Below are 22,309 nucleotides of genomic sequence, written 5' to 3'. Positions count from 1 at the left end.
CACACACACACACACACACACACGTTGCGAAAAGTTTCACTGACGAAGTGGGTGGTTACTGTCCCCCTTGAGCAAGGGGACTGGTGTGTGCGTGTGTGGTCACAGCCTTGCTCTTAGATCGGACTATATGAGCTCTCAGCTCCCTTCCGGGAGGGTAGAAGCTGACGATCACGACCATCAAGTGATCCTGACCGACCCGGTGAATTACACACACACACACACACACACACACACACACACACACACACACACCATTACTTGCAACTGGCTGGCCTATCATACAGCCATATCCTATATTCATGAAGTACAACACATCTTACATTTATGTCAATCAATCAGTTCCTGTGGCACCCTCGGGGATGCATAGGGCCTCGATGAACTCACACCACCACATCCTATCTTGTGCTAACCCCTCAAGATCTCCCCAACACTCATCTCCAGCTTCCCATCTCATTGTCCTCACCCACGTCTCTTTTGGCCTTCCTCTACCTCTCCTACCAAGTGCCACCCACCCTGGTGTACCTCGTACTATTCCCTGTCTCCTATACACATGTCCTAGCCACTTCCATCGTGAGAACCTAGCATATTCATCGACCGGCTGCACTCCCGTTATTTCTCTAATTCTACTATTTGGTATCCTTTCCCACCACTTAACTCCTAATATTCTTCTAAGTGCTTTGTTTTCAAACACCAAGAATTTATTTTCCATAGTCACTGTGCTGTACCAAGACTCGTGTCCATAAATTAAGATACTCCTAACCATTACCTTATAAAGTTTGATTTTTGTATGCACAGAAAACTGTTATTATTCCAAATATTTTTAAGCATTCCCTTTGCCTGATTAGCCTTCTTTAACCTTTCCTCGAATTCAAAGTTCAAAGAACCATCCTTGGCTAAATAAGTACCTAAATATTTAAACCTATCAACTTGCTTTACAACCATACCTCCAATTACACATTCCTGCGCATTTTCCATATTCATATTGATTATTTCAGTTTTTCCACAATTAATAACCAAACCCACCTTGCGACCTTCACTCACCAAACAGCCCAACACTCTCTGCATCTCTTCTGGCCCATCACAAATCAAAACTATATCATCTGCATAATCTAAATCCAAAAGTTTCCTGTTCTCTCCCCAAAGTATATCTGCACCGGTTTCTGTTCCAACGCGTTTCATAATGTAATCAATGACCAATATAAATAGTAAAGGCGATAGAACACCACCTTGAATTACTCCGGACTTGACTTCAAACGAATCACTCAGACAACCATCAACCATCACTTTACAAAATGTGTCCTCATGCATGTTCATAATGACCCTCACAAACTCCTCTGGTATTCCATAATGTCTCATGATCTTCCCCATAGTCTCTCTCGAAACACTATCAAAAGCCTTTTCAAAATCAACAAAACAAAGACTTAATGGTACTCTCATTTCATTAACTTGCTGCATCAAATGCCTAACTATAAAGATCTGATCATTGCAACCACGTCCCTTTCTAAAACCAGCCTGTTCATCCCTCAGAATACCCTCAACCACCGGCTCCAACCTATTTAACAACACTCTACTGAAAACTTTCAAAGCTATCGGTGACAAAGAGATTCCCCTCCAATTGCCACATTCACTCAGGTCTCCCTTCTTCGGAACTTTAACAATTACACCATTCTTCCAAACTGATGGTAGTAACCCCGTCACCCATATCTTACTGAATAGCTTGGTCAAGATCATTATTAATCTATCTCCCTCCACTTTAAACATTTCCGGAAATAAACCATCCTCCCCTGATGCCTTATTATTCTTTAACTGTTTTACTGCTTTCTCCACTTCTGCAAGCCTCAACTCTCCTGTTTCTATATTTAAATCTTCCTAAGCAGACGGTATATCCTCTTCTGGTGGTATTGGTCTATTAAGAACTGTCTCAAAATGCTCTTTCCATCTATTTTTAATATCTCGATCTTTGGTCAATAAATTTCCTTCCCTGTCTCTAACTGGTATTTCCTTGCGTTTACCTGCATTACCACTCAGTTCTCTAATCGATTCATATGCTATTCTTTGACTCTGTCCATCATTTTTGTTTATTAAGATTTTAGTCTCTGCAACCTTTTCATCCACACATCTTCTTTTATCTCTCCTAGCTAACCTTCTTACTTCTGAATTCAAACTCCAGTACGCAGCTCTTGCTAATTCAATCTCTCGTTCATCAACGCATTGCATCTCACTCCTCAATTTAGCCTCACCTCTCTTTTTTATCATATCCCACGTTTCCTCTGATATCCATTTCTTTCTCCTGAATCTATGTCTCCTTCCAATCGTACATTCAGCAGTCTCATGCAAAACTTTGTTCACATCCTCCCACATCTCATCTACACTTCTCTCCCCCTCTTCCAACGTTTCCAACACCAAAAACCTATTTCTGCATTCTAATCTGAATTCCTCCTTTTCTTCTCCTTCCCTTCTAAGCTTAACAATATCGTATCTACCAACACCAGATTTTTCCTTCTTCTGATTTTTAAGTTTAAACCTTATTTTTGCAATGCTGAGTTGATGGTCACTACCAATATCCGCTCCCCGTTTAACATGAACATCTACCAGAGAACTTCTATGCCTCCTACTGATAGCGATGTGATCAATCTGATTTTTATATTTTCCACACGGCGACACCCAAGTTGTCTTGTGTATATTGCAATGCTGAAAGAGTATGCCCCCGATGACTAAGTCATTTGCTAGACAGAAGCTTCCAAACCTCACTCCGTTTTCACTCATCCTACTACCAACTCCCATCTTACCCATACATGCCTCAAATCCCTCATTTGAACAGTCCATTACTGCATTAAAGACTCCAACGCAGATCAAAACATCATGTCTAGGTACCCTTCCTACTCCTTCTTGCAACTTTTCATAAAATGTGTCTTTCCTTTCATCGAGTGCATCATTAGTAGGTGCATAACACACAAACAGACTGATGTTGCCATGATTTGATTTAAACCGTGCGTATAACAATCGCTCATCTATAGGATCCCACCCACATAAAGCCTTATTTGCCTTACAACCCAGCAACAATCCCACTCCCTGATAATGCATTCCGTCCTGTCGGCCAGATATCAATAAACGTATACCATCCTCCAAATCCAACTTATCGACTCCAGTTAATCTAGTTTCTGTCAAAGCACAAATATCAAGTCCGTAATTTTGAAAAACCTTCACTAACTCATCGATTTTACCGTCATGATTTAGCGTTCTCACATTCCAGTTACCAATTTTAATTGTATTTTTTGCATTAACAAAGGAATTAGATTGTAATTGAGGCAACCGTGAGATTCTTAGCACCCCCTGCCCATTTAAGGGCTGCACGGGACTGGGGGCCATTATTGTTCTTTCAGAGTCCATCAAGGTTTCTTTGGCTAACTTCCTGAACACCTCGCCATTGTGTTGCAGTCGCAGTAGGCAGCTAACTTGCCTGATTGCCCACACCCGAAAGACCCAGCTATGCTGTAGCCAGTCACGTGCCGGCATGCTTCCCAGCCATTTCACTCTCAAGGAGTTCCTCTGCCTAGATGTGAGAGGGATGTTTGTAGAGCAAGGAAGAGTGGCTGTGCGTGATAGAAATGAATGGAGAGAAATTGTGAATGAATAAATGATGACGCAGCCTTGGGGGGATATTCTCCTACATTTGTCTGATCAGCTGATCAGGCAGATGAGGGTAAAGGGATGGGTCTATTATGATGTGGCAGGTGTAAACCAGCTCTGCGGTAGGGCCTTGCTGTGGATGTCACTGATTGCACGGCGCAATTGTCCCTTCTCCTCCTTGGGGCTAAGATGCGAATGACCGTGTTAGAGTGGATGAGTAAGTGTCGACCTGTCTCGGCTACCCCACTTTCCTTGGGGGAAGCATCCTGGGTATATATATATATATATATATATATATATATATATATATATATATATATGTGTGTGTGTGTGTGTATGTGTGTGTGTGTGTGTCTGCCCTAGTCAAAATGACCTGAGTAGGTAATTCCTTGGGGATTGGGAGCCATTCCTCACCTCACCTGTCCTCACTCCCTACATCCACCCCTCCCCTTCTTTCTCTCTCTCTCTCTCTCTCTCTCTCTATGTCTATTTGCCTCTCTCATATACAGTATATATATATATATATATATATATATATATATATATATATATATATAGATAGATATATATATATATATATAGATAGATAGATAGATATATATATATAGATAGATAGATATATATATATATATATAGATAGATAGATATATACAGATAGATAGATAGATAGAGGTAGAAATAGACAAGTAGACGGATAGATAGTTTTGTGTGTGTGTGTGTTCTAATACAGTCTCCCCATTCCTCTTATTTTTTTTTTACGTCATTATTATCCACACAAAAGAAACCTACTGTAACTTATAAAAGATACTGTACCCACACAGTGAAATTGTCGGAAGTGCCATAATAGAACGAATTAAGTCCGACCAGAATCGTATTCTTCCATACGAATAGTTATCGACACAGTGAAATCAAGACCTACTGTAACGACATCTTACACTGAGATGGTTATATCGTGAACATGGGCCTCGTCTAGTTCCTATGTTGGTATGTAAACCCAAATGCTTAACATCTATCTATCTATCTATAGCCCGATGCCCTAATCCCACAAAGGGTGGCCACAGAGAAAACGCCTCCAAGTCGCTCTGTCATCCATTTGACTATCCACCTCCCAACTCACCCCCTCCCTCATATACCTCTCAACTCCATCCCTCCACCTCATCCTCGGTCTACTCCTCCCTCTCCCTCCCTCCACCACACCTACATACACCCTCTTAGTCTTTCTTTCTCCATACTCTTCACATGTCCAAACCACCTCAGTGCATTTCTCCTAATCTTCTCAATCACATTCACATCCACCCCACAACGTTCCTTCACTTCTTCATTCGTCAACCTGTCCCTCCACGTCACTCCACATGCTCCTCTCAAGTAACTCATTTCCACTGCTCTCACTTTTGACTTGTTCCCCTCTTGCAAGGTCCACGCCTCGCTTTCATACGTCAGGGTAAGGATCACAATACTATCATGCAGTGACTTCTTAACTTCCATACTCACCTCCCTATTTCTCATCATTGTTTTCAGTGTAAAAACAACCTTCTTTCCCTGCTGTACCCTTTCACGCACTTCATCCCCCAAAGTTCCATCCTTACTCATCACACTACCCAAGTACTTGAATGCACTCACATTCTCCATACCCTCACCAACTAACCTCACTGCACACTCTGTGACTTCATTCCTCTCGAATACCGTAACTTTATTTTGTTTACATTAACTTTCAGATTCCTCCTCCTATACACTGTCCCAAATTCATTCACCAAACCTTGCAACTCTCATTCATCTTCACTCAACAATACTGTATCATCAGCAAACAGCAACACCGGAAGCTTCCAAATGCTTAACATAATGTCTGAATTAATGGCATATCTGTCACACTGATCAGAATTAAGACGTACTGTAACGATATCTTATACATGTACTTTATGGGTTATAACCAGGACAACACGACTCTCATCTAGTTCCTATGTTGATATATAAACCCAAATATCTAAGTATGTATGGACGAACTAATGGCATACTCATCATATTTATCAGAATTAACTTATTATAAATCAATTACTTACTTACTAGGTACTGTGCTATATAATGAAGTAGTTTTCTCAATATTCATTGTACTCACCAAAGATCCTGAGATGGGTGAAAACAGAGGAGGACGGTACACACTGTCCCTGCAAAGAAAATGGAATGATTACTATAACTGCACATTATATGGCTACATAAAACTAATATTATAAATGTGGATTTCTCTCAGAATAAGGCATAAAAAATTGTCATTCCACTTTGCGAATATCTCTGCACGTACATGTATCTCATGCATGGTGTACACTAACATTTTTTTTTATATATGCTTGCCTGGTGCACGTGTGAGTGAATGTGTGAATATTTTATGTATACATGTGTGTGTGTGTGTGTGTGTGTGTGTGTGTGTGTGTTTGCTTCGTGTTCCATGTGTTTTCTGTATCTGGTGCTCCGTTATTCGTCTGTTTTATATATTTTGTTTGTGCTTTGTGTTACTGCAGCTTTATATGCTTGTATGTCTCGTGTGACTAAAGGTGAACTGCTTAAGAACAGTTCCTTTTATGGATACGATTGCTTCTTCCGGAATACAGCAAATGTTTTCAGTTTATTTCGCTCTGTGGACGATTGTATAAGAGCGTCGTGGAAAATACTGGAATTAGAAAAACTGCAGTAGATACAGCCTTGTTTACCAGATATCCTGCCCAAGTTTCATTAGCAGAGACGTTGCCCAAGTTGAATAAAATCGTCTGAAGTAAGAATAAGCTTGAAGAGACGTTGTTGTACTGAAAGTCATTGGATATGCCTTGTTTTATGTCTTTTCGTATGTGGCTGCGAGATAACAGACTCAGGTTCAGTCTTTTATGGCAAGCGTTAATAGATATCTCAGTGCTTTCTTTAATATGGAGATTAATATATCACTGGAATGTTTCTAAAGCTTTCCGCCTCCTCTCAAGTAAACATGTTTACTGTGTATTACACTCTCCCAATTGGTAACATCACTGGTGTGTTAACAGATCCCCATCTCTCAGGAAAGGGTGTTTACTCGTGTCTGTTACATGGGTGTCTATTACACACCTCCTATTGGTAATCTGTTGATGGTATGTTTTTCAAAGCCTCCCACCTGTCTCTCGTGCAACGGTGTTTATTATCTATTACACTCCTCTTATTAGTGATGTGTCAAGAGCATGTTTTTAGATTCCGACCACCCTCGTGCAAGGCTTTTTACTGATGATTACACGGAAGTGAAGCTTGGACATTGTTGGAAGGACACAAGTCAAGAGTGAGAGCAGTGGAAATGAGTTATTTAAGAGGAGCCTGTGGAGTCACGTGGAGAGACAGGCTGACGAATGAAGATATAAAGGAGCGTTGTGGTCTTGATGTGGATGTGATAGGAAGCGTTATGAGGAACACACTGAGGTGGTTTGGCTATGTGGAGAGGATGGAGTGTGAAAGACTGACGAAGAGAGTGTATGTGAGTGAGGTGGAGGGGGGAAGAGGGACAGGGAGGCCGAGGATGAGATGGAGTGATGGGGTGGAGAGGTATATGAGAGAGGGGGGGTGTGAGTTGGGAGCAGGGCAGTGAAATGGCGGGGGACAGGGCGACTTAGAGGCGATTTGTTTGTGGCCACCCCAAACGGGATTGAGGCGTCTGGCAATAGATAGATAGACAGACATACACCATCTTGGGAGTCGTACACGTCCTCTCTGATTATACGATGACAACTCTCTCAAATCATGCATGGTCTTCTCATAGCCTTCATCAGCCTCTGAACCACGTAGTCTCGTCTGCTTATGCTTGCACTCCTCATAGTCCTAATCAGACCTCAGAGCTACCTATCCAAGCCGTATATTACTGTTATCCTGTGTTCTTTTTATCGTTCTTCTTTTTTTCACTTTCTCTGGCCCCATTCATGCCTTTCTGCGTTTTGTTTCAATCTTTTGCTCTCTTTATCTCATACTCTGTTCTTTTTGTTTTTACTCTCTGCTCTTTATCTCTTATCCCACCTCTTTTTCTCTCGTATTCCTGCCACGGTCCGCCAGTTACAATATTTCACGGTTTATGATGCACATACGAGGCTGTAAGTAATGACCAGGCAAGATGATATATTGAAGCCGTTGCGAATCAAACAGACGTATATGGTAAAAGGTCAGACACAGACTTACACATGCACTTCTAAACTGAACTGGAGTAAAGATATATATATATATATATATATATATATATATACATAGAGAGAGAGAGAGAGAGTATATATATATATATATATATATATATATATATAGAGAGAGAGAGAGAGAGAGAGTATAAATTTTTCTTTACCGAACACAATTCACACACCGTAAACACACACAGACACAGACACAGACACACACAGATACACACACACATAGACAGACACACACACACCATCTTCTACTTGTACACAGAACCGGCGAAACTTGGACTGTTACACGCGTAGACTTTCAGAGAGCATAATTTCTTATATAGCGATTTTATGGGCGACCGAAAGTTAGGTTAGGTCACTTTGGGCAGGGTTTGGTCTGATTAGATAATTTTTGGTTGGGTTGGGTTCAGACCGACTAGATATAGACGGATTAGGTTAGATTGCTTTAGAATAGGTCGGTTTTGATATATTTTGGGTCGGGTTCTATTAGGCTGGGTTAGGTTTGGTTGGATTTGGTCATTTGAGGCTTGAGTGGGTTTCGTTAGGTCGGGTATGGTATGGTTAAGTGAGACTGGGTAGGATTAGGCAGGGTTAGATGCGGTCAGGCTGCATCAGAATTAGTTAGTTTAGGTATGGGGAGGTTACGTGAGATAGTGAGGTTAAATACAATTAGACTGGGTTAGGTGAGGTTAAGTTAGATTAGTTTGGGTTATTTTAGGTTGAATTAGGTCACTCGAGGTTGGGCCAGGTTCAGTTCCAGCAAATATGGATAGGTTAGGCGAGACTGGCCTAAAATAAGATTCAGAAAACGTTATAAACACAACCCCCTCCTCCCATCTGATTCTGTGACCTACGTCTTGGCTTCAGTCTTTCTCTCCCTATTTCACTCTCTCGTAAAAGTCTTGGTCCCTGTCGAAACGCCTAAATTTACTGCATTGTCAAAGTGGTTTATGCATTGCGGTCTTTTGTTGGTCGGTCCTTCCAAAGTCAAGTATCGCACGAGGTGGACGTGGTTTTGTGTGTGTGTGTGTGCTTGAAGCTGTGTGACCTTGAGTAATGCCCACATGCACACACAAATGCCTCAACAGTAGTGTGTGTGTGTGTGTGTGTGTGTGTGTGTGTGTGTGTGTGGTGTGACCTTGAGTAATGCCCACATGCACACACAAATGCCTCGACAGTAGTGTGTGTGTGTGTGTGTGTGTGTGTGTGTGTGTGTGTGTGTGTGTGTGTGTGTGCAAACGTGTGTAATTGGCTGATATCCACATGCATACACACAAAGGCCAGGACACACAGAGTAGTTGTTTATGTGTGTGGGTTTATGAATAGACTACACTTACACTCAGGCCAGGACAGACATAGGGTAGTGTGTGTGTGCGTATGTGTTTGTATGTGTTAACAGAATACACATACAGAGTACCATGTGTGTGAACAGAATATGTAGAGTAGCATGTGTGTGTGTACGTGTGAATAGAATACACATGTAGACGTGTGTGCTACCCACACTAACACCCTCTAATTCTTTCACCCAGGATTGGAGACGTAGCGTGTATATGTCAGGACTCCATATTATAATTACAAATCATAATAGACAGCATGATGGATAGATAGATAGACAGATGGATAGAAGCAGCAAGTACGTGTGGACATTCAAGTCCATATACATACATACCAGTTCTCACAAACCACTTACTAAAGTCAGTCAATAATATCTTTACAAACACTCCCGACGCAGTGCCAAGCGACATAGGTTTCATAGCACCCTTTTTTTTTTCTTTTAGGGATTTATGTGTATTAAACCTTAAGGATTCTTTAGTATGTTGCGTTTATTGTTTTGATATAGACACAATTTCCATCAGTAACCTTCAGAATGACACCAAGGTGTAATGTACAAAATAATTTGCTATGGAAAACGTGTTAGGAAATCTCAAGAGTCACATATAATATAGGCCAAAACCTTATGACATCTAACCTTCAATCCGATGACCTAACAGTAATGAGGGGGAAGTGAAGACTAAAGCTCACCCTTTCAATTAGGAAAGTCTGCTTCTTAAATGAATAAAATTGCTTGTCGGTATCCACACAATAATGAACCCCTTCAATACGATGTCTACTAGATTTAATTATTGCAACTACCACGAGATTTTATTCAACTTATGACATCTCAAAACTCTTTACCTTAAGTGGAACTGCCGAGACAGACAAAGAAAGAGACAGACGGAAGCAGAGACTAACAGAGAGACAGAGGCACAGGCAGAGGAAGATTTAGAGAGAGAGAGATTGGATCAGTTGCAAGGACAGGGAAAACTGAGGAGAGGAAATCAGGTAAGGAGAAGGGTAGGAAGACCGAGAGAGAGACTGAGACAGAGAGCAGGAGGCAGAGACAGAGAACATGATGCAGAGGTGAGTGCATGCAACTGAATGAGGTAAACGTGAGAGGATGCCGGGTTTGGAAGTGGAGGAAATGGAACGATTCTTTCAGTCCAAAAAGGGCTGGGCTGAGAAATTCTCTTTCCTATTCGATTTTTCCATTAAATCTTCGTCCATATGAACTGTACCCCCCACCCCCTTCCTTGCCTCAAGGGACAAGTGACCACTCCTCACCTCACCCGCCCTCTCTCCCTCCCTCCATGCATCGCGTCATCCCCCCCCCCACCCCCGGCTCTCTCTCTCTCTCTCTCTCTCTCTCTCAAGGGTTCTGTAAGGTGAATAATAATGTCAATGCAAAGTATACGTTTACTGATATAATTATTATAAAATAAATAAAAGCATGTTAGTATAAAATAAATAAAGCATTTTAACACATTTAAAGATAACTGGAATTCGCGGGTAGACAAATGTAGCCAGCTTTTAAGCGGCGTCAGCATACACTCTGCCTCTCAACATTTGCTTTTCTCCTTTCTTCTCTCCCTTCCTCATCTACTCGGTCTGTCTGTCTATCTGTCTCAGTATCTGACCTCCTCCTTTCTTCTGTCCCTGTTACTTTCTCTTAACACCTTCCCTCATGTCTCTCTCTCTCTCTCTCTCTCTCTCTCTCTCAGTCAGTATCGAATCCAACCTCCTTTATTTCCATTTTCCAATCACTTCTTGCAGGCGGTTTGGCACAGACCTGACATGATTATTATTTATCCGTCTGCTTATCTATTCCTACCTATCTGTCTGCCTGTGTTTTTCTGTCGATCGATTTACGTATATATATATATGAAGAGAGCATTGGATGTGAGAGGGATGTTTGTAGAGCAAGGAAGAGTGGCTGTGCGTGATAGAAATGAATGGAGAGAAATTGTGAATGAATAAATGATGACGCAGCCTTGGGGGGATATTCTCCTACATTTGTCTGATCAGCTGATCAGGCAGATGCGGGTAAAGGGATGGGTCTATTATGATGTGGCAGGTGTAAACCAGCTCTGCTGTAGGGCCTTGCTGTGGATGTCACTGATAGCACGGCGCAATTGTCCCTCGTGCGGTGTGGTGCGGTGAGGAATTGTTCCTTCTCCCCCTTGGGGCTAAGATGCGAATGACCGTGTTAGAGTGGATGAGTAAGTGTCGACCTGTAGGCTGTAACATATATATCAACTTTAAGGAACGTCAGTTATACAGAGATGGAGAAGTGATAGACAAATTTAACATCATGTGTTTTTAGTAAGACCACAGCAACAACTCACCCAAACCATCAACATATTAACTTGGAACATAAATGCTGTGCGAACCAAGCTGGAGAAGACTGAGGTGCAAAGATTGTTATTAAAGTTTGATGTTGTCAGCCTAAATGAGACAAAAACACAACTGTCTGTGCATTTGCCAGGATTTGTGACGTTCAGGTGTGTGAATAATGTTTCAACTCATCGGGGAGGTACAGTTGTGTTGGTAAAAAATTATTTAGCAGGTTATGTAGAGAGCGTTGATTACGGAATACAGGATCAAGTATGGATGAAATTTAAATGTATTCCTAATGTAATATTTTGGTTTTGTTATATTCCACCACATGATTCTGAGTATTTTTCTTACAATTCATTTGCCTCAATCCAAGAAAAGATTATTGATGGTGATTGTAGGTGTGTAATTATTGGCGATCTTAATTCCAGATTTGGTAAATATGTTCGGGAGTTACCTTCCCGTAGTGATATTCCTGATCCCTATATGTATTGCTACCCAGTTATACACGACACTATAAATGCCCCTAATGACAATGCTTATGTACTATCTACGATTTGCATAGACAACAAGATGTTGGTACTAAATAACCTAAAGGCGACGACTAATCATTTTAAAGGTGATCTGACTTTTCGTAAAGGAGGTAGTTGGGTGTCAGAGTTGGATGTGTGTGTGGTATCGTGTGGATTGGTTGATGATATTAAATCCTTGTGTGTGCATAACATGGAATGTTTGCCATCGGATCATGCTCCCGTTAGCATTGAGGTAAATATCCCAGTTACTAGTGTAGACTCCCTATACCGCCGTGCATGTCACCTTGGAGGTCATGCATCGCTGTTAAATGTCAGGGAGAGTAGTTCGGTGGCTCGCAGTCCAATTAAGTTTTCAACAATAGATTTGGATATGTTTCGAAATAATGTACAATTTCTTGATGTTCCCAATTGCGAGGATGAACATAATATAGATAATCTTGCTCATAATATTGCTGATGCTTTGTACGAATGTGCAAGAGCTAGCCGAAGCGCTGTGGGCGTTCTCGGTGGTGGTGGTGGTGGTGGTGATAGTAGCTTATCCCGCTGGGAGAGGCTGATGCAGGACAGGGATGACAGACGGGTGTGGCAGGCAATCAGTTGGAAGGGAGACTTAAATGATGAATTACAGGCTAACAATAGACCCTCTGATGAAGAATTTCGTGGCTACTATGAAGAGTTAATGAATATTGATATAGATAATCTTGATGAATGCCGACATAGCAATGTAACTATACCTGTGTTAGATAACCCCATCTCCCCTGCAGAGGTTAATGCACAAATTAGTAAGCTCAAAGCAGAAAAAGCTTGTGGGCCAGATGGCATTGCACCAGTGATTTTTAAGCTGTTGCCTGCCCAGTGGATAATGCTTACTGTTAATATGTTTAATGTGATATTCTCTAACGCACAATATCCTGCACTTTGGACTAGGGCCAAGTTGATTACTATTTTTAAGAAAGGGAATAGAAAGGATGTTAAGAATTATAGAGGCATAAGTATAATAGATAGCATCTCCAAACTCTATGATATGGTGTTGTGCTCCCGTTTGGAGATGTGGTTTAAGCCGTATCGTGAACAAGCAGGAGCGCAAAGGGGTCGTGGCTGTGTGGAGCACATAGTGACATTACGCCTCCTAACAGATTTAGCTAGAAAGAAAAAGAAAAAGTTATTTGTAACACTCGTTGATTTTAGTAAGGCTTATGACCGGGTACAAAGACATATTCTAATAAGAATTTTAAAGCGTCTTGGATGTGGTATGGTTATGTTGGGTGCTATTGGTGCTGTATATAATGTTACTGAGAACATTATTGGTACTGCCATGTTTGCTGCCACACTGGGAGTTCGTCAGGGATCCCCTACATCTTGTTTGTTTTTTATATTATACGTGAACGATTTGATTAAACTGATAAAAGATCATTGTGGTGATGACGGATTCTTGAGGTGGCTACATATGTTAATGCAGATGGATGATACTGTGCTGCTCTCCACTTCGCGCAGTGGGATGATTAATAAGTTGTCATTGATGATGCAATATTGCGATGAGTATGATATGAAAGTGAACGGAGAATAAACAAAATTTTTTGTAATACATGGTACGCCTGAGGATAAGGAAGATTTGCGGGTAGAGGGTCTGGTGGTAGAACAGTGTACTCAGTATATGTATCTTGGTTCACCATTTACGGCTGATGGCTCAGTTTCGTTATCGGTCAGGGCTCACGCAGACGCCAAAATGACTCATGTCATCAAATTCATTTCATTTTTAAGGAAAAATAATGACATTCCTTTTTGTGTTAAGAAGCGTGTGTTTGATGCTTGTTTGGTGTCGGCTATTTTATATGGATGTGAGTCTTGGCTGGGTGCGGACCTGAGACCGGTTGTGAGGTTGTATAATTGGTCTTTAAAAAGTCTTTTAAATGTTAGGTTAACTACGTGTAATGACTTGTGTTATGTAGAATCTGGTTATCCTCAGTTACAGTCCTTAGTTAAATGCAAGCAAAGAAAGTTTTTTCGTAAGATGTGGAATGAGAGGCAAGGAATGGATGATGACCCATTAGTTTTAGCCATTAATACTGTTATGAACAATCAATACCAGACCCATACATACATTAACAATTTATTACATAATGAAAGGGATGATATAGCTGAAGGATTTCGGGACCTGAAGGCCATAATTTCCAACTCAGAGTCTTCCAAACGTAAAACATATATGGAAATAAACCCAGAATTAAATGTCCATTCAGTATACAGAGAGAATAACTATGTAAGTGAACACTATCGCGTTGCTTTTACGCGGTTCCGAGTGTCAGTACATTCTCTAGCAATAGAGGTGGGCCGATGGAACAGAAGGGGACGTGGAAGGCTGCCAGTAGAGGAGAGGGTATGTGAGTGTGGTGAGATACAAAATGAGATTCATGTGGTACAAGAATGTGCTATGACGCAACACTTGAGAGACGTTTATAATTTTTCAACTATCACAGATATATTTTCTAATAGATATGATGATGTTCAAAGATGTACTATAATTTTCAAGATCTTGGATACTTATAAAGTATGAAACATAAATGTTTAAAGGAAGGAAGTAAATAGATAAAGCATATGTTATTCCTGGGTACATAAAGGTCACTTTTCATATTACTTTAAGTTAAGGAGTACGTGTTTTATATACTTTGAGCATTTGTGTCTTCGATTTTTCTTTGAAGTTGATATGAAATCCAGGGTGGGCGTTGTTTCTGATGAGAGAGTTTGTATCATTATATTTACTTGGAGTTACAAAGGCAGGTGTAGTCAGTGCTTTTCACTGTCGTGCCGCTGTGTTATCTATGAATTCCCTTTAGGGTGTTGTAATTTGTTTTTAGTATTTCATTGTATTATTATATATGTACTTTTATTGGACCAATCTTTAAAATAATGTGTATGATCATTTGTAGCTGTGGTCAATAAAATTCTATCTATCTCTGTGTGTGTGTGTGTGTGTTCGTGTGCGTGTGCGCTTGAAGCTGTGTGTACTTGAGTAATGCCCACATGCACACACAAATGCCTGGACAGTAGTGTGTGTGTGTGTGTGTGTGTGTGTGTGTGTGTGTGTGTGTGTGTGTGTGTGTGTGTGTGTGTGTGTGTGTGTGTGTGTGTGTGTGTGTGTGTGTGTGTGCAAACGTGTGTACTTGACCGATATCCACATGCATACACACAAAGGCCAGGACACACAGAGTAGTTGTTTGTGTGTGTGGGTTTATGAATAGACTACACTTACACTCAGGCCAGGACAGACATAGGGTAGTGTGTGTGTGCGTATGTGTTTGTATGTGTTAACAGAATACACATACAGAGTACCATGTGTGTGAACAGAATATGTAGAGTAGCATGTGTGTGTGTACGTGTGAATAGAATACACATGTAGACGTCACTGACACCCTCTAATTCTTTCAGCCAGAATTGGAGACGTAGCGTGTATATGTCAGGACTCCATATTATAATTACAAATCATAATAGATAGCATGATGGATAGACAGATGGATAGAAGCAGCAAGTACGTGTGGACATTCAAGTGCATAAACATACATACCAGTTCTCACAAACCACTTACTAAAGTCAGTCAATAATATCTTTACAAACACTCCCGACGCAGTGCCAAGCGACATAGGTTTCATAGCACCCTTATTTTTTTTTTTGGGGGGGGGATTTATGTGTATTAAACCTTAAGGATTCGTTAGTATGTTGCGTATATTGTTTTGATATAGACAAAATTTTCATCAGTAACCTTCAGAATGACACCAAGGTGTAATGTACAAAATAATTCGCTATGGAAAACGTGTTAGGAAATCTCAAGAGTCACATATAATATGGGCCAAAACCTTATAACATCTAACCTTCAATCCGATGACCTAACAGTAATGAGGGGGAAGTGAAGAATAAAGCTCACCCTTTCAATTAGGAAAGGTTGCTTCCTAAATGAATAAAATTGCTTGTCGGTATCCACACTATAATGAACCCCTTCAATACGATGTCTACTAGATTTAATCATTGCAGCTACCAGGAGATTTTATTCAACTTATGACATCTCAAAACTCTTCACATTAAGTGGAACTGCCGAGACAGACAAAGAAAGAGACAGACGGAAGCAGAGACTAACAGAGAGACAGAGGCACAGGCAGAGGAAGATTTAGAGAGAGAGAGATTGGATCTGTTACAAGGACAGGGAAAACTGAGGAGAGGAAATCAGGTAAGGAGAAGGGTTGAAAGACCGAGAGAGAGACTGAAACAGAGAGAATGAGGCAGAGACAGAGAACATGATGCAGAGGTGAGTGCATGCAACTGAATGAGGTAAACGTGAGAGGATGCTGGGTTTGGAAGTGGACGAAATGGAACGATTCTTTCAGTCCAAAATGGAAGAGGCTGAAAGAGTGCGCACATATTCATTCACGCAAACACTGATACAAGCACTGATCAGCGCATGCACGCACACTAATACACGCAGGCACTAATAGGCACTGATACACACAGGCACTGATATCTATCTATCCATCTATATACCTAGGCTGCTTCCCCCAAGGAAAGGGAGGTAGCCAAGACAGGACGACACACTCCCCATTTACTCATCCATTCAAACACGTTCATTCGCATCTTAGCCCCAAAGGGGAGAACGGACAGATCCTCACCGCACCACACTGCACAAGGGTCAACTGCGCAATGCAATCAGTGACTTCCGCAGCAGGGCCCGACAGCAGAGCTGCTTTACCCCTGCCACATCATAACAGACTCATCCCCTTACCCGCACCTGACATGAAATAGCTGATCAGACCAAATGGGGGAGGATATCCCCTCAGGGCTGCGTCATCACTTATTCATTCACAATTTCTCTCCACCCATTTCTGTCACGCACAGCCACACTTCCTTGCTCAACAGACGTCCCTCTTGCATCTAGCGCTCTCTTCACTCTGTCCATCCATCTTATTTGTGGTCTTCCTCTCAGCCTCAAACCTCTCACATCAGATCTAGTTATCTTTTTCACCAATCGCTCATTATCCATTCTCTCCATATGCCCAAACCATCGCAACACCCTCTGCTCAACTCTACCAGCCATCTCCCGAACAACTCCAGTTCTCCTTCGCACTTCATCATTCCGCACTCGATCCATACGCGTCGCTCCACACATACTCCTCAGACACCTCATCTCCATTACATTCAAACTTTTCCTCTCTGCTACACCCATATTCCATGTTTCAGCCCCATACAATGCAGTCGGTACCACAACACCCTCATACAGCCTTCTCTTTACATCCATTCTAAGCGAACGACATCTAAACACTTTTTTCATTCCTCCCAGCACCTTTCCTACTTCATTTATTCTAAACTTCACTTCTGCATCTATTCTTCCATCCACAGAAACATGTGACCCTAGATATTTAAAACACTCTACCTCCTCAAGCAACTCGCCATTCAAAACTATATTCATCCCCTACCATCTACCAATCTCGTACACTTCATCACTTTACTCTTATTCCCATTTACTTTCAATTTCCTCCTTTCACACACCCTTCCAAACTCCTCTACCAACTGTCTCAATCTCTCCTCTGAATCAGCCACCAGTGCAGTATCATCTGCAAACAGCAGCTGCTTCACATTCCACTCTCCACCATCAACATACATCAGACTCAGACCTCCACCTAAAACTCTTGCATTCACCTCCCTTACAACATCATCCATGTAAATATTAAACAACCAAGACGACATCACACATCCCTGTCGCAGCCCCACTCTCACAGGAAACCACTCACTCACAGCATTTCCCACTCTTACACACGCTCTACTATTTACATAAAAACTTTTCACCCCTTTTAGTAACCTACCATCAAGTCCATACAATCATAAAACAGTCCACAAAGCCTCCCTATCAATTCTATCATACTATCTATCTATCTATCTATAGCCCGACGCCCTAATCCCGCAAAGGGTGGCCGCAGACAAAACGCCTCCAAGTCACTCTGTCACCCACCATTTGACTCCCCTCCCCCCAACTCACCCCCTCCCTCATATACCTCTCAACTCCATCCCTCCACCTCATCCTCGGTCTACCCCTCCCTCTCCCTCCCTCCACCTCACCTACATACACCCTCTTAGTCAGTCTTTCATTCTCCATCCTCTCCACATGTCCAAACCACCTCAGTGTATTTCTCCTAATCTTTTCAACCACATCCACATCTACCCCACAACGTTCCTTCACTTCTTCATTCGTCAACCTGTCCCTCCACGTCACTCCACATGCTCCTCTCAAGTAACTCATTTCCACTGCTCTCACTCTTGACTTGTTCCCCTCTTGCAAGGTCCACGCCTCGCTTCCATACGTCAGGGTAGGGATCACAATACCATCATGCAGTGACTTCTTAACTTCCATACGCACCTCCCTATTTCTCATCACTGCTTTCAGTGTACCAACAACCTTCCTTCCCTGCTGTACCCTTTCACGTACTTCATCCCCCAAAGTTCCATCCTTACTCATCACACTACCCAAGTACTTGAATGCACTCACATTCTCCATATCCTCACCATCCAACCTCACTGCACACTCTGTGACTTCATTCCTCTCAAACACCATAACTTTACTTTTGTTTACATTAACTTTCAGCTTCCTCCTCCTACACACTGTCCCAAATTCATTCACCAAACCTTGCAACTCCCATTCATCTTCACTCAACAATACTGTATCATCAGCAAACAGCAACACCGGAAGCTTCCAAATCTCACCCTCATTCATTAGGGCCACCCCCACATCCACTGCCCTACCTTGTACCTCCTTTACAACCCCATCCATATATATATATTAAACAGCCATGGAGACATTACACACCCCTGTTTCAGTCCCACATTGAGATCAAAGAACTCACTCAGCTCACCATCCACTCGCACCGTAGCCCTAGCTCCCTCATACATACTCTTCACAGCACTCAACAATTTCCCCTCCACTCCATATATTCTTAATACCTTCCACATGCCTTGCCTATCTATTCTGTCATAAGCTTTCTCCAAGTCCATGAAAGCAGCATACACTTTCCTTCCCTTCTCTAGATACTCCTCCACTAAACATCTTAGAACAAATATCTGGTCTACACACCCTTTTCCCTTCCTAAATCCCCCTTGTTCTTCTCCAACTAGCTCCTCTGTCATATGCCTAACCCTATCAATGAGTATTCTACCATATATTTTACCAGTCACACTAAGAAGGCAAATACCCCTATGGTTACCACATACTTCTCTCTCCCCTTTTCCTTTGTACAGAGGAACAATTATACCTGATTTCCAGTCCTCTGGAACCCTTCCCTCTTCCCGAGCCAATCTACACAACTTCCATATCCTATTCTATCATACGCTTTCTCTAAATCCATAAATGCCCAAAACACATCCTTACCTTTTGCTAAATACTTTTCACACACTTGTCTCACAGCAAACACCTCATCAACGCATCCCCTCCCTCTCCTAAAGCCACACTGCTCATCACCAATCACTCCCTCTGTACCCTCTCTAACTCTCAAAATTAACACTCTACCATACACCTTACCTACAACACTCAACAGACTTATAACCCTAAAGCTAGTACATTCATACTTATCACCCCTGCCTTTATACAATGGGACCACACAAGCACTTGCCCAGTCAATTGGCACCATACCTTTCTCAAAGCACACATTCAACAATCTTACTAACCAGTCAACAGTAGTCACTCCGCCATCCTTCAGGCTTGAGATTTTATTAGGTCTTGTGGTATTATTCTTACAAAGCTCATGGCCTCATAGTGCCAGGGATTGATTCCTGGCACTGCAGCATCCTATCCTATCATCATCAGCATCATCATCATTGTCGCTGTTCTCAATGAGCAAGTAATATGAGTACCTAGATTAAGTTAACTGGCACTGTACACTCTAGTGGTGGAAAGATCTACTTAGCCTACTCAGCCTGGCACTGCCACTAATCCTAATTATCATCATTAGGCATTATCATTAGCTCTCATCATTAGGCATTATCATTATCAACAGCTCTGCCTCCTTTTCCCATCCAAGGATGGGGTGAGGAATTCTCAATTAAAATTTCATAAGTAGGGGAGCAACTGTAATACTCTGTACATCTCAACTTGGCTAAGAGTGATTTAGAAAGGATGCAAATTCAAAGTATTGCCATCCTTGTCTTACTCTGCTTCAGGGCTTTGGGGATTGGCCTACAAATGACACAAATCTTTGCCAAGTCAAGGTGGACAAACCAAAAATTTTCTAACTCACTTTTCAGAAGGGCGGTAATAGCCATAGTTGTAGTGGTAGGTGTAGTAGTAGCAGCAGATAAGATTTGAAGACAGATGGCCTAGGGTAACCTCTTCTGACCAGTTAATTTCCCCACAGGTTAAAGGCCACTGTGTTACAAGGAGCCTGCAGCACCAACCCCAATGTAGCATTGTCGCCCATCGCAGCATCGACATCAATCGCAGCATCACTAACCCCATCGCAGCATCACTAACCCCGTCGGCAGTGGTAACAGCAACAACGGAAACATCAACACGAGTTTCACAGGCAGCCCCTGAAAATGTGGCAGGTTTTTAGGAGATAATCTCAGCTCTGTTGATAATTTAACTCTTTGTCTGTGGAGGTGTTCAATACAGATCTTAGTTAACTCTTAATGTATTGGTGCTGGAGTGGCACTACTAGGATGAAAGGGGGGAGATTGCCTTCCCTATCCCCCAACAGGAGAAAGGTGGACTACAGAAGGGTAACTCAGCCTGCCATCCACTGAATTCATATTCTGATGGGCCTGGGGTTGCAACTACTACAGCTACTAGTACACGAGAACAAATAGGAACAAATCCATTTTACATCATTTGTTTGGCTCAATTCCCTGGTAATAGTCCCTCATGTACTTCCTTATTCCCAGAAAGGAAGATTGTGGACTGCAGCAGAACATGACAATCCTATGGTTCTGCATTATTTACATAATTCTTAATGACTAACATTATTCTTGTGTTACTCTTTTGTTACTACTCAAGACTGAATATGAAAAGATAGCAGTTTAGATAAATAGGTAGTAGGAAACGGGGTTGTAGATAGACTTAATTTCTTCACAGAGAGGGCTGTCTCCTAATATGAATAAAACAGTCTGGTGGTAGCAAGTATAAACTATATGACATCAGCAGAAGGCCCCATACTACAGGTCCCTTTGGCAAAATAAAAGATGTCACAGCCAAAAGAAAAAAATCCTGCACTTTTCCCCCCATGTAAGATGAGGTACTTTAACTGGTTATAATAATAATAATAATAACAATAATAATAATGATGATAATAATAAATCATCCATCATCCAATCCTACACTGGCCAATAAGGCAAGTTGATCCTAACATTTAAGATGAGAATGACCAGCCTCACTCATCCCTGAATGGCATTACGTGAGCAATAAACTCCAACCACCCCTTGGATATAAACCTTCACCAGCTCAATCCAACTGGAACATCACAATTACCCACTAAGTCACCAGGCACAAAAATTTGGTTATATGATTACCATCCAGCACGGTAAATGTTTCCCTGGTGTACAGGAAACCATTTGGCTTGTCACTCAGTGTAGAGTCACCCACAGGCAGAAGGAAGGGGAAAGAATGAAGGAAAGAAAGACAGAAGAGGGGTGTAAAGTCACCTGTAAGCAGAAGGATGAAGGAAAGAAAGAGAGAAGAGGATGGAAGGAAAGAAGGATGGAGGAGAGGAAAGGACAGACCCCCAAGAACAGTGCTACATCGAGTGAGTGGATGGTGAGCGCCCCCACCTACCACAAATAGTAATAATAGTAATAATAATAACTACTTTAAGAATAACGAGAACTACTCTAAGTCTCAATGGCATGCCTAATAGGCCACATCCCCACACATCATTCAAGGCCCTGAAATCCTGATACCACAACACAGGCATAACTATCCACACACATGCATTTCATAAAAACCATCCAATAATCCATCCAACTTTTCAAGTTAAATAAGTGCTGTCAACCCTCATCATGTACTCCACCATACAAATGTCATCCAATCATCATCTATCTGCTCAGCAAAAAATCAAACACACACCAAAATGAGATACTGGTCTCTGGTTTGAATAAATCTACACTACCTGTCTACCTATAGCAGGACGCCTTAATCCTGTAAGGGGTGGCCACAAACAAATTGCCTCCAAGTCACCCTGTCTCCTGCCATTTCACTGATCCCCCCCTCTCATATACCTCTCCATTCCTACCTTATCCTCAGTCTCCCCTTCCTTCTCCCTCAACTCCCTATGCCAAATGAGGAGGATAGTGGACTGT

At 41.8% G+C, this 22,309-nt stretch overlaps 1 long non-coding RNA gene across 1 annotated transcript in view; it reads right to left on the bottom strand.

The window, feature by feature from the left end:
* LOC145390114 (uncharacterized) overlaps positions 1-22,309 on the bottom strand; it is a 78,695-nt gene that overhangs the window by 3,899 nt on the left and 52,487 nt on the right. Inside the window, exon 2 of the long non-coding RNA XR_013895570.1 lies at positions 5,744-5,792. This is a non-coding gene — a long non-coding RNA (uncharacterized LOC145390114). The remainder of the gene's footprint in view (positions 1-5,743; positions 5,793-22,309) is intronic.

This window comes from Coenobita brevimanus, unplaced genomic scaffold, assembly GCF_032717465.1.
Source record: "Coenobita brevimanus isolate Jiangsu-jjx unplaced genomic scaffold, ASM3271746v2 jjx.HiC_scaffold_2859, whole genome shotgun sequence".
In the NCBI taxonomy this organism is placed as follows: domain Eukaryota; kingdom Metazoa; phylum Arthropoda; class Malacostraca; order Decapoda; family Coenobitidae; genus Coenobita; species Coenobita brevimanus.
Note: the sequence above shows the minus strand (reverse complement) of the source record. Positions and strands in the feature narration are given on the sequence as shown.